Below are 13,881 nucleotides of genomic sequence, written 5' to 3' on the forward strand. Positions count from 1 at the left end.
TCCAAATCCAATCCAATCCAATCCAATCCAAGCCAAGCCAAGCCAATCCAATCCAATCCAATCCAATCCCATCCAATCCAATCCAATCCAAGCCAATCCAATCAAATCCAATCCAATGCCCCTTGCGAGAGAGTGTTCGAATCCAATCCAATGCCCCTCGCGAGAGAGTTCGCTATCGCCTCGACTCGACGCGCATGCGCAGTGAGCGTGCGGACTACGGACGCCAACGCGGGTGACATCGTGAGTTACTTAAATGCTCTGCATTTAAAAACGCTTCCCATGGCCGGAATCAAACATGGGTCCCTTGGGTTATAAAGCCGGGGTCTATCCGATCGCTTCATTTCGACATGGTCGAAGCGATTTGGAAAACTCAGACGACAGCCAAAGAATCCGTCGCCAGAAAGCGTCACGTTCCGCCTTCGTCGTCGTTAGACGGAGAAGAACGTGATTTTTTTTTCATTGTTTCGCTTTCTTAGTGCCTCACAACACACCGATAATATCTTCGGCGTCTTGACACTACCGTTGCGATGGGCTTCAGGCGGTGCCTCGTATGTACGGGACTGTGGGCAGACGACCTCACCATGCTCAAGCTCAACTCACTTTTCTTGCATATCCCATAACCTCAACCTTGCCATTGCAGGTGACGTTCCACTCAGGAAAAATTTCATGCCAGCGCTGGCTGCGGCAGGTCTAAAGGAAGATTCATAAAAGGACATGGTTCCCATCACGGGCAGCGTTTATAATGCGAAAGAAAACCTCATATGTTTCATGGTGCAGTCGACCTTCAAAGTTCTCGAATGAGGGGGAATAAACCTGTTGATGAAGAGAGAGAGAGAGAGATCACTTTATTTAGCCTTAACCGGGTACACGGGAGCGGTGTGGCTGTCGGTTTGAGGCCGGCGGCGGCGTTGTCAGCGCGGGTGACCAGAAGTATCTGGACCTCTGGGTCCGAGCTGCCCAGCGCTCCCTCCCACTGCTCGTCACTCACTATGGAGGGAAAGGGATCTTGAGGGCAGGCCCACATAGAGTGGACCAGTGTGGCTGGGTCCCCACAGAGTGGACAGTTTGGCGAGGGGAATTGCGATGGGTGAATGCGATGCAGTGGTGCTCTGCAGGCCAAGGAGTTTGTCTGCAGGAGTCGCCATAAGCGCTCCAGATGGGTGGTTAGCTCAGGGTGGGCAGAAGGGTACCGATGGCGAGAGAGGCGGTAATGCGTGGTTATATCGTGGTACGTGATTAACTGATCCCTGGCTGACCTGGCGCCGTGGTAGGGGACGAGGCTGGCACCGGCACGGATGGTCAATCCTCGTGCTGCATTGTGCGCTGCCTCATTGCCCCCCAAACCAGTGTGCGCCGGGGTCCAGACGATGTAGGACGGGGCATTTCGTAGGAGAATTTTGGACGCCACGGACAATATGTATCCGCGGGCAAGGTTTTGGATGGCCGTTTTCGAATCGGTGATTATAATTGTAGGTGTCGGCCGGGTTGTTAGTGCGAGCGCTATTGCCGCCTCCTCTGCCGCTGCAGGGGTGTTGTGCGTACGGTTAGAGAGTTAAAAGGGGGGCCATTCGGGCTATTATTTACGGCGAGAGCTAAGGCGTCATGATGGCGGTATTCTGCCGCATCCACATACATATTTTCACGTCTGGTGGGAAATTTTTTGGCCAGCGCCCATGCCCGTTGCTCCCTTCTATCTCTGTGGTAGGTGGGGTGCATGTTCATCGGATGAGGGCGGATGCGGAGGCAGTCGTGGATAGGCCGGGGGATAGGAATAGCCGGTTCGGAATAGCCTGGGGCTCTGATACCAAGTCGGACCAGTATATGCTGCCCAGTGGACGTAGTTGAGAGGCGACGGAGCTGATTGATATTGGAACGCAGATAACACAGCCGGTGTTATCCTCGACAAACTCGACCAGTGCCTCGACCAGTGGATGAACTCAGAGGAATTTGTAGTGCAGCACAATATCGGCTCTCACGCGATACTTCAATTATTTTTGGGAACTCTGGACCGTTTGATGGAGCATTGGGCCCCGGGAAGAGTCTTTATTCGTGGGTACCTTACGAAAATAAAAGATAGCTCCTCGCGAGAAAAAATCCCCGCGAGGCGTTCCGCAGCACGAGCTTAAACTCGGCAGTGGCGAGAGATGGTCGCCTCCGGCAGTACACCGCAGATTAAGATAGCTAAAGAACGCAGCCGCGCAAGCGAGCGTACAAGCACCAACGTTAATTAAACGGCCTAATAAATTTGGGATAATATGGATGGCATGAGAAATTATTTTGGAGGTCAATATAAGGGTGGCCGCTCAAATGGACCCACCAGAAGACGGTCGACAAGAATGTGGAAAAATAAAACGCGAAACAACGCAAGTCATGCCTTTAGTGCATCGCTACCCGGGCCTTCAAGTAGTCTAACAGATCACGTAAGAGACCCTGTGAGTGTTTGTAGGGGCAATCAATACACCACTTACAGATATACGTAAGCCAAAAAAAAAAAAGCTAAAGTGAGAGCGTGACCAAACACGGAGAACCGTCGGAATGGTGCGTCACACCGTGCGTGCGCAATCGCGGCTCTGGGATCGCGGGACTCACTGCGCGGTCAGGAATAACATTCAAGGTTTGTGTAGGCATCTACACGTCATGTTTCCGCTAACTTTATTATTAGCTCTACCTTAGCTTAACTTCATTAATTAGTTGTGTTCGTCTGTGTTTCATTATATTTCCTCAAGGGCTTAAAGTATGGGCATGCGGAACTGACATTCTAAGCATTTGAATTATGTGATTGTATAGGAAGTTGGAATAGCAGAGGTGACACACTTGTTGAATCTGCGAGGAGAAATAACCCGAGGAAATTGAGTGCATTTGTACGAAAGCAGAGTAATATGATATTGTCATGAAAAGCCCCGAAAGAAATGGCTTAAAACTAAGTCGAATTCTTTGTAAGCTGCGGAGTATTATGCAGGATGCTAAGGTGCCAGGCAAGACGACGAGCAGAAATCTCTGGTTGGTGGGGACCAGGATAAGGCTTCATTTCAAAAGGGAAAGGACGAAAGCAAGCAACAATAAAAAAGGAAATACAACTTTTTTAGGGAACTATAGAACCACGGTGCTGGAGTTTAAAATACCTCGTCATGGCGAATTTTCTGTCTGAAACGGACGCTTTGTAGACGTGTGGGCGTACAAAATGCCAATTACTGATGGTGTTCAACCATTCACTAGTTGCAGTGGGGGGAGGAAGGTGTAGGTAATTTAATTCCCCAACTGGGGAACTCAGGCATTGCGAAATGGGCGAATATTAAGTTGCAAGGACCGTAAATCAAATCACATTGGCGGAGCTGTCGAAATCGATTGACGGGAGGAAAGTTTGTGACATTCGCGCCTGCAACATGACAAAGATTGGGGAAGCGTTTAGAGAGGAATGCGCTTAGTAAGAAGACCCTATCTATTGGCAAAGATAGAATGTACGCATTCAGAGACAAACAGGCTAGTATTATCAAAGGATGGGCAAGATAATAAACTTAGGGAGATGCGGCCACCAGAAGTTGTCAGCGGCCGCAACAGATTACGCGCGGAAAGAGATAGGGAAAACATTAGTTTGTGGAGAAGTGGCTCGAGGAGAGTCGAAGCCCTGATGGTGGTGGTGGGAAAAGGGCTGAAGGCGCACTCTCCCCTGGAGTTAGATTAGAGATCTCGTAGTGGCTGCAGGCCGGTGCCTTCCGGCGACATCTTTCGCTCTCTTGACCAGGCGGACGTTCAGCTCCGGGTAGGGGGTGGGAAGCGAGGCCTCCCGCCTCTTCTCTGAGGGAATCTCCGTGAAAGGTTCCTGGGGGAATGCCCAGATGATGTGGACCAGATTACATGGGCGCCGCATAAGGGGCAAGCCGATAATGGGTCAAGGCTGGGCCAAAATTCGAAACATGGCTGACTCGTGTGTTAGCACTCAGTCTTTGTCGCTTTTAGATGCGAATTGGCGTATCTTGATGAGAGCGAAACGTGAGAACGTGCGCCTGCGCAGTTGCTTTTAGTGCGTTCATGTGTCGTGCTTTTATCCAGCCTCTTCAATAAAAAAAAATTTGGTTTTGGTTCAGCGCTTGTCCAACGTGTTCTCCTCTTTGTCCCGTTATTTTTTGCGCTGTGAAGATGAATCTGTACCAACTGACCTGGTTTCATACGCCACTGGGGTGGATATGAGTCATGGTGGCCATATTGAAAAGACACACGTCTGGAGCTGGCAACAGATGTGAAATTGTTCCAAGTATATGGTTTTGTCAGCCTGATGATAGATCCGGACAGCGAACATACATACCATCCCGCACGTGAGCACTGGCGCGTGAACTGAGGGCAACTGGCTCCCGGCCGCGGCTGCCGCTTTTCTGATCGAGGCGCAAAGCAAAAACGCCAGTGTTTTCGGGAGTTCAGCGCACGTTAAAGATCTCCAGGTGGTCAGAATTAATTCCACTACGGCACGCCTCATCGCCTGAGTAGCATCGGCACGTTAAACCTTGCAATCAATCAATCAATCAATCAATCAATCAATCAATCAATCAACCAATCAATCAATCAATCAATCAATCAATCAATCAATCAATCAATCAATCAATCAATCAATCAATCAATCAATCAATCAATCAATCAATCAATCAATCAATCAATCAATAAATCAATCAATCAATCAATCAATCAACCAATCAATCAATCAATCAGTCAATAAAACAATCAATCAATTAATCAATCAATCAAATGAGGGCAACTGCCGCTTTTTTAAAGGAGTACTGACACGAAATTTGTCGCTTTCAGTTTTTATGCTGTAAAGAATACCTATTGGCCCAGTAATTACGAAAATCGAACTGAAAGCCGTCAGCCGCCAACACAGAATTTATTATAGCACGTTTACTGCAACCAATTTCAAATTTGGTTGCCGCGAGGAAAAATGGCCGTTCGAAGGCCAGCCTGCAGGCGGGCCAGCCTTACGTCACGGTCTCACCCGTGACGTCAGGGACGTTTTTCTTTCCTCCATGCGTTCGCCGCATCGTCTGCTACGATTTCACATGGTCCGCACTCGCCCGCGCAGTCGGCATGTCGTCTGAATAGTCAGACTCGGATGAGTCGCTGCCACCCGACAGACAGAACAACTTTATTTGGCCAGACGATTAGGCCGACGATGTCTTCGCCGTCATCAGTTTTTAATATCACTGCGGCTCGAACAGGCGCAGACCGTGATAGCAACAGCTTGTCGCCACTCTTCTAATCAATCTGATCGCGAAAAAGAAGTTCCACATGCGAGAAAGTAGATGTTAGTGTGTTGAAAAATTGTGCTAGGGGTTGTTATCAGCGCTGAATTTAAAAGTGGCGTTCAGATATTTGCCGCGATGGTAAGCCTACGCTGACCGGAAGCGGAGGTTCGGCGCTCCGACCGAGCACTGCCGGCACCGCGGTGCGGCGAGCGGCTGAAAGATGGCGCCACCTGCGCGCTAGAATCAAAACAGGCCGCGGCAGATGTCTTGGTCACCGATCGCTGAAACGGAAATTATTGCCAAAATAAAGCTCCACATGAGAACAAGGGGATGATAGTGTGGTGAAAAGTTGTGTAAGGGATGGTCATTCGCAGTTGTACAGATACCAGCGATCAAATAGTCGCCACGATAATAAGTTCCCAACACCCAAGGTGACCCGTGCAACCCCGAGCCCGCTGGCTTGGGCGACAGTTGACGCCTTCCACGGGGCGACGCCCACCCATCAGCCTCTGCTGGAGAAATAAAATTTTTTTCTCTCTCTCTCTCTCTTGCGGCCGCCGCCGCGAACGAACTCAGTCCACGTTTAGTGCTGCATGTCGTCGCGTGGAACATAATGCATCTTGGCGCCGTCGTCGATTTGCTCGGACAGGCTTCCACGAGCAGTACTTCGCATACCGCGAGCTTGCCATAGCACAACTTGGGCGAGCTCGGCGACGCGCACCGCCGCGTCGCCCGTCGACATCGCCCACCGCCGCGGTGCCCGTCGACATCGCGCACCGCGCGGTGCCGGCACCGCGCAGTTTTCGGCACCAGTGCAAGGGAACACCATGCGCCGGCCACGAACTGAGGAGCAAAGACGTCGAACACACAACGTTTACAAGCATTGCTCACACAGCTACGCCCACGTCTCCTGCCCAAACGAATAACACCGAGAACAGCAGCGCAGGATATCGTTTCCGGTTCCGATAACGACTATATGACGTCACCCTGAACCGGCCAGACACCCAGGCCGATGTTTCGTCACGCCGAAAGCGATTTCGCTAGTGCTGCCGATTTGTGGATGCTCGCGGCCTGGACAATCAAAATCGATTTTAGATGTGATTCTGGCCTCGGATCGCTGCAAAAATTTCTGTGAGGCATCTGTACAAGCTACTGAAGCCAATTATATCATTTTTTAGGCGTCGAAATTTGGTGTCAGTATTCCTTTAAGGGCCGTTGAAGTGCCCAAGTAACAACGGTATAACCCAAGCTGACTTTTGAAGCACGCGCTACGCTGGTAGAGGGTACACGCGCGCAGCGATGACCGGCCGAGCTTCCCGTGTTCCTTAAAGGGACACTGAAGTGAATTTGTCAAGCTCCCGCTTTTGCTTGGACTGCGTAGACTGGCTCAAATTAGCACACTTTTCATCGTTTATCCGGTTGACAAATCGGTAATTATTTTACAAAGCGCGAAAGAAGAAAAACTACCATGCGCGGTTTGCGGCGGCCGCACCAACTAAAGCTGTGACGTTAGGAGGAGCGGGCACCGTGATTGGACGATGCCCAAAGTGAGCAACCAACAAAGTTTCGGTTTCGGTTTCGGTTCTGTAAAACACAACTGGTGGCGTTGTTGGATGGGCATTCTCAATAACTCAGTAATCATCGTACCGCGCTTCTTCCATGTTGTCAGCTGTGAAAATGCATCAAGATAAGCCTCCCAGGACGGCTTGGAATCGTAGCATTCACTAGCCGAGGCCTACGCAGTGCATGGACGCCCTCCGCGTACCCGCAGACGCCCAAATGTCATGCGCTTTTCCCCCATATTTGGAGCTTGCCTCACTCATGCCTGTACCGTAAAAAGCGTGTTCGCACCAGGCCAAGGGTCTGTTCATTCTGGCCTGTGCCCACTGCCCGCAAGCAGTCGGTGCTTATGGCAACAGAACGCCAACGAGAACTCGCTAGCGCGCCAGTGCCAGCCTGCGCGCGTTCTGTGAACTAGTTCGTGGAGCAATGAACATTGCGGCCCAAAAAAAAGGTGAACTTAATGCAGAAAACATCGGCAGAAAACGAAAAAGTGAACTTACAAAAAAAAAAAAGCACGTACCCGCGGGGACTCGAACTCGTGACTTGCAAAACACTTGCGACAACACACCTGGCGCCCCAGACCACTAGGCCACGAAACCTTTTTTTTTTTTTTATTGCAACATTTCAGTACAAAACAAGCACCATCAAACAAAAAACTGCAACGATAAAACTGCTAGTCATCACCTTGACAGCAGAAAAACGATTAAAATTGTTTGAGGTTGGTCAGTGTTTCCATCACAGGCAACCACTCTGGAGGCTCAGGCTGAGCCCTCCACACTTCAATAATCATACGCATTGAATCAGCGAAATATTCTCTTGACCATTTAGCGTCAACGCCCCTATGGCGTATGGCCATGCGGGATTTCCAAATTGCATGTAGGGCCAGGACCATCACGAGGTCGTGAGGTACTTCGTCACTCTCAATAGGTAAAAACCTCATGCCGTGAGCGTCCAGGGGAAAATCTTTTTTGAGGGTTCGCTGAAGCACGTCCCAAAAGAAGACCCCGTCCCAGCAGTCCAAAAACACGTGTTCTACAGTCTCGGGTTTTCTGCACGGGTAGCAGTCCACCCCACCCGGCAAAAACATTCCCTTTTCCTTCTGCCACGTTTTCACATCAAGGACGCCCGAGTGAAGTTTAAAGAAAAACGTCTTAACCCATGGGCCAATCGCCATACGTTTCACACGCTTGAGCACATCCTGTCCTGGCCCTACACGGTACAGCGATCTATACAATGGAACGGGAAGTACGGAATCAACTAGGTCATTATACAATCTTTTACGCGTCACACTAGATAAGTACTCTAGCGTGAAGCGTGCACGCAAAAACATGGTGGCTTGTACCACCTCACGGAAGTAGCCTTTCGTTGCGCCAAAAGATAAAGAAGCTGACGTTACAACAAAATCAGGAAGCGCTCTGGCCAACTTCACCTGACACACAGTGCGCAAAAAGGAGTCCTTCACATCCCGAAGAAACAAAAAACGATTTACCACTTGACGCAAAAACAGATGCGATAATGACAGGCCACCAAGACGCACGCGCCGAAATAGGTTCGTACGGCTTGTTCTCTCCCATGACGACTCCCAAATCAACATAGCAAAAACTCGGTGCAAGGCCTGTACACGTGCCCGCGAACAATGCAACACCTGTAGAACGTACCACAGTTTGCTAATTAAAAACACATTACACACTAGGCCACGAAACCGGCTCAGCCGACCTGGCTAATATAAGGTATATATTGTAGAAGACGTTTACACTTTTATTTAGTTTTGGCATTTCAAGCAGCTTAGGTGACTGTTTGTTCTATTGCGCTCGTGCAGTAAGCGTACCCCGAGTTTCCACAATAGCTCACGTCTAGCAATTGCATTTCGTAGACGGAAAAGCGTTCGCAGATGCGTAGTCGTGCTGCTGACCGCTGTGGTTGTTCGCCCAGCGCAAAAAAGTGCTTCCCGCACCCTAGTTTTACGCTGTACGGTAAAAATATCAGTTGATTTTATTTCCTTAGTACCTATATTGACTTCGCTGACTCTTCTCCCGCCTTCAAGAGGCCTTATATTTTCCTACTGGCGTACCAGTCAGCGAAGCGTCGCATGTGCGCTTGTGCAGCGCTTGAGTGAAGCGACTTTGACTTGGAGCTAGATACAGTGTACAAACTAACCAAGTAAAGAAAGGCACATTCTTCCATTCACAAACGTGTCCTGGCTTCGTTTCAACTGAGCGAACGAATTGCGACGACCCGTCGGCGGCCGGCGGACGAAACGCTGGGCCGACTGACTCTGTCTGAAGGCCGGGGAGCCGTGCAGTAGCGCAGCCAATTGCGAGCTCGGCACCTCCTGACGTCACACGAAAACGCCACAGAAAATGGGCGAGCGTAAAGAGAGGAGGACAGCATTTTCGAATTAATTTTTATACTAAATAAAATCGCGTAAACGCGCCCAGAGTGGTCGAAACATGGCCTGGGGACTCCGGGCTACAATTTGCGCTAGTAATCCCGCAATGTTTACATATCACTTCAGTGTCCCTTTAACGAGCTTACCCAGGCTTCTTTCATGCACTTCACGGATTGCACAAGATCGGATCGCAGGTAAGTTGTGAAGCGTTGTGAAACGTACTTGAGGCGATTATGTCCCTTCAAGATTTTATTGTGACCAGGGCTTCCGTGTGGAAGCCGAAACATTAATTTCTTTTAAACTCGAAATAACCTGTGGTCTGCGTCCTAGTCTTTCTTTTTCAAGAAGGCGACTGAACGCTCTTTCTTTCTCCACCCGTTACGAACTGATCTTGCCGAACAAGAAAGAGAGAAACAATTTTAGAAACAGAAGTCCTGGGAACTCTGTACGTTCAGTCAGCTGTCGCTGGTTTAGAGCGCTTGAGCCGGTCAGCCACTACTTGCACTTGGAGAAGGTGGCCTGACGTATGGGCAGGAGGACGGGCTTTTAGGCGCAAGTCCAAAATGTGTGGTGCATATCCCGGCCTTACGACGGTGGGGGCATTCTGGGGGGCCCTGTATTATCCGGAATTTGTGTACCTTTTGAGGAATGGGAAGGCACCGGGCCTGTATTTGTCTTTGAGTGTCATTGTGTTAGTGTACTGTCAGTTGACAGAAGAGTATTCGACCATGGTAACGACCGAATTGCTAATATTCGCCTATGCTAATTACAGAATCAGAAAAGCCCGTTTAAGCTTATATTGGATTTGAAGTCCACAATTACTTGTTTGGTGTCTGTAAGGTTCGAGCGCGGAAGTCATCGCACTGCAGCGCCCCCCCTCCCCTCCCCCCTTACACTTCTTCCCCCGGCGTACATCTGGCGACGGGCCGCCGCCAATTAAGCCACCTGTACGCCAGGTGCGCGCGGGAGCAGGCAGAGCGGCGCACGGACAAACCCCTTTGGTGTGGACGGCCTGGGTTCCGAGCGCAGACGTCGCCGCACTACCTGCAACCTCCGCGTCGCCGATTTGGGCAATCATTATCGTCCAAAAGGGACCGCTGGCAATTTCGCTGCCGGATGCACGGGGCCGCGGAAGCACTCTAGACGGAAAAACTCTAGACGGCACCCAGAGGGGGGCAGAAGGATGCGGCGTGATTTCACCACCTTGGGTGGCATACTCCCGTGCGTATACGTCACTCAGCTCGGTTACCGCACCAGGCATGCCTTGAAGGTTCTGGTTTTCTTTAACGTTTCTTCTTCCCTCACCAAAGGTATTTATATCGAGCCCGGGGAGAGGAAGGGGGTCTTCTGCTTTTGAACTTGTTGCAGGTCGTGGGGAGAGTCCTGCCTGTGCCGGCTAGACCCCGGCAAGCTTATAAACCTTACTGCGGGCTACGTTTTGTTTCCTTGTATATGTCTGTAAATATTCCTGCACACAAACTGCGCATAGTTTCGGTATCAGTCTGCCTCGTCCCTCACGGCGACACGAAACACTGCTGCGCATTCCTCGATACGGAGAAGTGTTGAAATTTACTGTGTCGCTACGACCTAAATGTTGTTTGTGTGACAAAAATTTAGCAATTCCGGAAGCTTTTGTTTGCGCAGTTGCGTTCCGCAATTTTTTCTGCGAACGCTATATTTACAAACTACGTTAGTTCGTGCTGGGCACTAAAACCACGTCAGCACCTCCGCCATTTGCTTCAGGATTCCAAATGCTTCTTCGAATGCTCCAGCACAGTCCTCCATTAATTTTTGTGGAGATGAAAAAAAAAAAAGTCCTTCACTGCGACAGGCATGCCTCGCCACCGAACGTGTAGGCATCACCAGCCGCCCTGAATAATTTGCCATCATATGCGGCGGAGTGCCGCCACACCATATTCACCAGCGTCTCGCATGCCTGCCGGAATTCGCCCGCCCAAAACAAGACACTCCACAAGCTCAAAGGCATCCGCACGCGGGCGCCAGACGAGACAGGAGCAAGAAGCAAATGAAGCGAAGAATGGAGTAAGACAGCCCTGACCAGCGGAACGAAAGGGCGCAGAGGACTGCTTTTTACGAGGGCCGATAGCGGAGGAGGATGACCGCAGGGTGGGTTACGAAACCCGCATTTCCATTTCTTCGTCCTCTTTGCAGAGGAAGGGCCCACAGCGCCCTTGACGGACAGCCTCTTCAGCGGCGCTCCGTCACACCTGCTTCCTGCAGTGATGGCCCCATATTCAGCGTAACCTATACTCTCCTGCCTGGACGGCTCTTATTTTTTGACCGTCTGCTGCGCGAAGCCGTCTGCGGCTGCGGACTCGCCGACGGCCACGGCTCCGCCCTTATTTCGGGTTGGAAGGGAAGGGTTAAAATAAAGATAGGCGCGGCGTAACGAAAGGGGCTTGTTCAGAAAGTGAAAAAGATAGCAGCGGCAGCTGTCCGTCAAGCCTTGTGCTCTCGCTCCCAGCGACTTCCTTCGGGCGTGCAAATCGCTCTGAGCTGCATAGGTGTGCTTTGCGTCGTTCCTGAGCGTGCTAGGGAAGTGCGATGTGAAGCTGCGCGACTCAGCAACTCGTTTGCTGCAGATCGGACTGCGCCCAGGTGACATCGACACTTTAATACATAGGACGTATCTTTGGATTTAATTACGGCGTGAAGGGAAGTGAAACACTTTATTAAAGACGAGAGGCCATGAGGCTCTGCGGGGAAGTGAGGATGGGGAAGCCGAAGAAAAGGGAAAAGATCACAAATTTTCGCACAATGTACATAGTTCTAGTCTTGGGGCCCTATTCACAAAATGCACAGTTCACTCAGTCAGTGGCAATGTCGCTGTTGACGTTGGACGAGGATGACTATGGTCAGTCCGGGACAGTCTGTAACACCGCTACACCAATTTGTAGAGACCGTTTTCAAGGGTGTACTGGGTTGAAGCTGGCTTGTAAACTGTCACACACATGCGCGCGCCAGGCCGCTTGTGTAAAGCATAATGACCTATACGTGAGTGACTTCATGGTTGGAGCTTGTACGAACCGGTACTATGTAATCTCCTTATTACCGACGAATTTCACCGCAGCAAGAAGCGGCAAAAGCAATAGCGCCCGCTTCATTATTGCGGACCCGTGAAGACGCACACAAGACACACAGGGGCATTAATCAATAATTGCAAAGCCAATACATCACAAATATACAGTCGAAGCTCTCTGACTGGAAGTCGCAAAATTCAAACTAACGGATAATTCCAACCGGCGCGTTGGTCCCGGCATAGTTACCTGTATTTGAACGGGGCAAACCTCTCCTTAATTCGAACTTGAAGTATGCCCCAAGGTTAATTCGAACAAGATTGCTTGTCCACTTCGCCTACTGTTTTTTCAATCCCAAGCCGCGGGTGCGAAACTTGCATGCGTCACAAGCCGCCGTTGGACTTCAAACTCGTGGGCCCGTAACAGCTAATGCGACTATGTAGCTTTTCTTTCTGTTTGTGCCTGTGATTGATTGTATGGTTTAAAGCGCCGACTCAACGCAGGTGATGAGGCGCGCCGTAGTGGAGGGCTCCGGATTAATTTTGACCACCTGGGGATCTTTGACGTGCGCCGAAAATCGTACACACGGGCGTTCTTGCTTTTCGCCTCCGTCAGAAAAGCGGCCGCCAAGGCCGGAATCCAACCCACGTCCTTGTGCTCAGAAACAGACCTTCGTAGCCACTTGGCCGCGGGGGCGGGTGTTGGGGCCTGTCGACATTTCGGCATACGTTAGAGATCCACAGGTGGACAAAATTAATCCGGAGGAGCCGTAGACTACGACGCGCCTCATATCCCAGGTGTAGCTTCGGCGCATTAAACATCGCAATCAATCAATCAATCAATCAATCAATCAATCAATCAATCAATCAATCAATCAATCAATCAATCAATCAATCAATCAATCAATCAATCAATCAATCAATCAATCAATCAATCAATAAATCAATCAATCAATCAATCAATCAATCAATCAATCAATCAATCAATCAATCAATCAATCAATCAAGTATTCTTGGAATACGACTTTTTTCAGGCGCTGCTGCTTGCGCCTTGCATCTTGTAGCGCGTAAGTGCCAGGCTGATTTTCTGGGTTCTTACTTCGAACTGCCGATCGCCATAGCCGGCACTTGTGCATTACGTAATTACTGACACTACGCTCCTGAGAACGCGCCGTAGGAAGTGCTTCATCGCGCATGCATTTCTCATTTTGCTTTATTGCGCACCGTAAGATAGTGGAATAAACCCCCGCTAGTTCGAACTCCGGCTGATTAGAACATATTTTCTGCCCCCACGGAGTTCGAAGCAACAAGGTTCGGCTGACCCTAAGGCATGTTCCCTAGCGCAAAAAAAGGTGCGAACGTCAGAGAAGAACCCGCACGGGACAGGCACTAGACGGTACAGCTTCTGCACCGTCCGCATTCTTCTCTGGAGTTCGCGTCTTTCTTACGCCAGGGAACATGCCTCAGTTGTCCCAGTACCAACTTGCCAAGCATTCCACACTTTCGTTCATCTGCACCCGGTCAATGGAATAAGTGAAATTAGCTTACATAACAAATGACCTTCTGATTATATCGTTAATTTTCGTTTTTCTTGAGGGCTATTGCTGAGTACCGGATCGTAGTGGTCAGGGCCGGGGCCCCATCCTCGACTTGTCTGAGAA

This window comes from Haemaphysalis longicornis, unplaced genomic scaffold (assembly GCF_048455015.1).
Source record: "Haemaphysalis longicornis isolate Haplotype H1 unplaced genomic scaffold, Haemaphysalis longicornis Haplotype H1 scaffold_3, whole genome shotgun sequence".
Taxonomy (NCBI): Eukaryota; Metazoa; Arthropoda; class Arachnida; order Ixodida; family Ixodidae; genus Haemaphysalis; species Haemaphysalis longicornis.